The sequence below is a fragment of the Carassius gibelio genome, chromosome A19 (assembly GCF_023724105.1).
Source record: "Carassius gibelio isolate Cgi1373 ecotype wild population from Czech Republic chromosome A19, carGib1.2-hapl.c, whole genome shotgun sequence".
In the NCBI taxonomy this organism is placed as follows: domain Eukaryota; kingdom Metazoa; phylum Chordata; class Actinopteri; order Cypriniformes; family Cyprinidae; genus Carassius; species Carassius gibelio.
In genome coordinates this window covers 1,922,501-1,925,000 of record NC_068389.1, presented here as the reverse complement: position 1 = coordinate 1,925,000, position 2,500 = coordinate 1,922,501, and the positions used below count along the sequence as shown (strand labels likewise).

At 39.5% G+C, this 2,500-nt stretch overlaps 3 pseudogenes; all 3 read right to left on the bottom strand.

Moving 5' to 3' along the window:
- Nucleotides 1-279: 279 nt before the first annotated feature.
- Nucleotides 280-398, bottom strand: LOC127936695 (uncharacterized; annotated as a pseudogene).
- Nucleotides 399-1,183: 785 nt separating this feature from the next.
- LOC127937951 (uncharacterized) lies at nucleotides 1,184-1,302 on the bottom strand (annotated as a pseudogene).
- Nucleotides 1,303-2,089: 787 nt separating this feature from the next.
- Nucleotides 2,090-2,208, bottom strand: LOC127937950 (uncharacterized; annotated as a pseudogene).
- Between the last annotated feature and the right edge of the window lie 292 nt (nucleotides 2,209-2,500).

The following is a 2,500-nucleotide window of genomic DNA, read 5'->3' as shown; positions in this document are numbered from 1 at the left end:
AGCTTAAAGCACCTGGTATTCCTTGGCGGTCTCTCATCCAAGTACTAACCAGACCTAAACCTGCTAAGATTCAGAGTTCGGGCATTGACTCTTTTTTTTTTTTTTTGCAAGATTATTATATAATTCGTGAAAAATATCCAAAAATTTAAAGCACCTGATATTCCCAGGCAGTCTCCCATCCATGTACTAACCTGGCGCAAACCTGCTTATATTCAGAGATCGGGCATTGACTCTATTTTTTGGCAAAATTATTATATACTAAGTGAAAAATTTCAAAATAGCTTAGAGTACCTGGCATTCTCAGGCGGTCTCCCATCCAGGCACTAACCAGGCCCAAACCTGCTTAGCTTCCGAGATCAGACAAGATCGGGCATAGCCAGGCTGGTATGGCCATAAGCGAAGACTGCTGCAAAGAGAAGGCTATTTAAAGATCAGCCAATCTACTCGCCAGTACATTATAAAAGTAGGAAAGAAACCCCAAAAGCTTAAAGCACCTGGTATTCCCAGGCAGTCTCCCATCCATGTACTAACCTGGCCCAAACCTGCTTATATTCAGAGATCGGGCATTGACTCTATTTTTTGCCAAATTTATTATATACTAAGTGAAAAAATTCCAAAAGCTTAAAGCACCTGGTATTCCTTGGCGGTCTCTCATCCAAGTACTAACCAGACCTAAACCTGCTAAGATTCAGAGATCGGGCATTGACTCTTTTTTTTTTTTTTGCAAGATTATTATATAATTTGTGAAAAAAATCCAAAAATTTAAAGCACCTGGTATTCCCAGGCAGTCTCCCATCCATGTACTAACCTGGCCCAAACCTGCTTATATTCAGAGATCGGGCATTGACTCTATTTGTTGCCAAATTTATTATATACTAAGTGAAAAAATTCCAAAAGCTTAAAGCACCTGGTATTCCTTGGCGGTCTCTCATCCAAGTACTAACCAGACCTAAACCTGCTAAGATTCAGAGATCGGGCATTGACTCTTTTTTTTTTTTTTTTTTTTTTTTGCAAGATTATTATATAATTCGTGAAAAATATCCAAAAATTTAAAGCACCTGATATTCCCAGGCAGTCTCCCATCCATGTACTAACCTGGCGCAAACCTGCTTATATTCAGAGATCGGGCATTGACTCTATTTTTTGGCAAAATTATTATATACTAAGTGAAAAATTTCAAAAAAGCTTACAGTACCTGGTATTCCCAGGCGGTCTCCCATCCAGGCACTAACCAGGCCCAAACCTGCTTAGCTTACGAGATCAGACAAGATCGGGCATAGCCAGGCTGGTATGGCCATAAGCGAAGACTGCTGCAAAGAGAAGGCTATTTAAAGATCAGCCAATCTACTCGCCAGTACATTATCAAAGTAGGAAAGAAACCCCAAAAGCTTAAAGCACCTGGTATTCCTAGGCGGTCTCTCATCCATGTACTAACCTGGCCCAAACCTGCTTATATTCAGAGATCGGGCACTGACTCTATTTTTTGCCAAATTTATTATATACTAAGTGAAAAAATTCCAAAAGCTTAAAGCACCTGGTATTCCTTGGCGGTCTATCATTCAAGTACTAACCAGACCTTAACCTGCTAAGATTCAGAGATCGGGCATTGACTTCTTCTTTTTTTTTTTTTTTGCAAGATTATTATATAATTTGTGAAAAATATCCAAAAATTTAAAGCACCTGGTATTCCCAGGCAGTCTCCCATCCATGTACTAACCTGGCCCAAACCTGCTTATATTCAGAGATCGGGCACTGACTCTATTTTTTGCCAAATTTATTATATACTAAGTGAAAAAATTCCAAAAGCTTAAAGCACCTGGTATTCCTTGGCGGTCTCTCATCCAAGTACTAACCAGACCTAAACCTGCTAAGATTCAGAGATCGGGCATTGACTCTTTTTTTTTTTTTTTTTTTTTGCAAGATTATTATATAATTCGTGAAAAATATCCAAAAATTTAAAGCACCTGATATTCCCAGGCAGTCTCCCATCCATGTACTAACCTGGCGCAAACCTGCTTATATTCAGAGATCGGGCATTGACTCTATTTTTTGGCAAAATTATTATATACTAAGTGAAAAATTTCAAAAAAGCTTACAGTACCTGGTATTCCCAGGCGGTCTCCCATCCAGGCACTAACCAGGCCCAAACCTGCTTAGCTTACGAGATCAGACAAGATCGGGCATAGCCAGGCTGGTATGGCCATAAGCGAAGACTGCTGCAAAGAGAAGGCTATTTAAAGATCAGCCAATCTACTCGCCAGTACATTATAAAAGTAGGAAAGAAACCCCAAAAGCTTAAAGCACCTGGTATTCCTAGGCGGTCTCTCATCCAAGTACTAACCTGGCCCAAACCTGCTTATATTCAGAGATCGGGCATTGACTCTATTTTTTGCCAAATTTTTTATATACTAAGTGAAAAAATTCCAAAAGCTTAAAGCACCTGGTATTCCTTGGCGGTCTATCATTCAAGTACTAACCAGACCTTAACCTGCTAAGATTC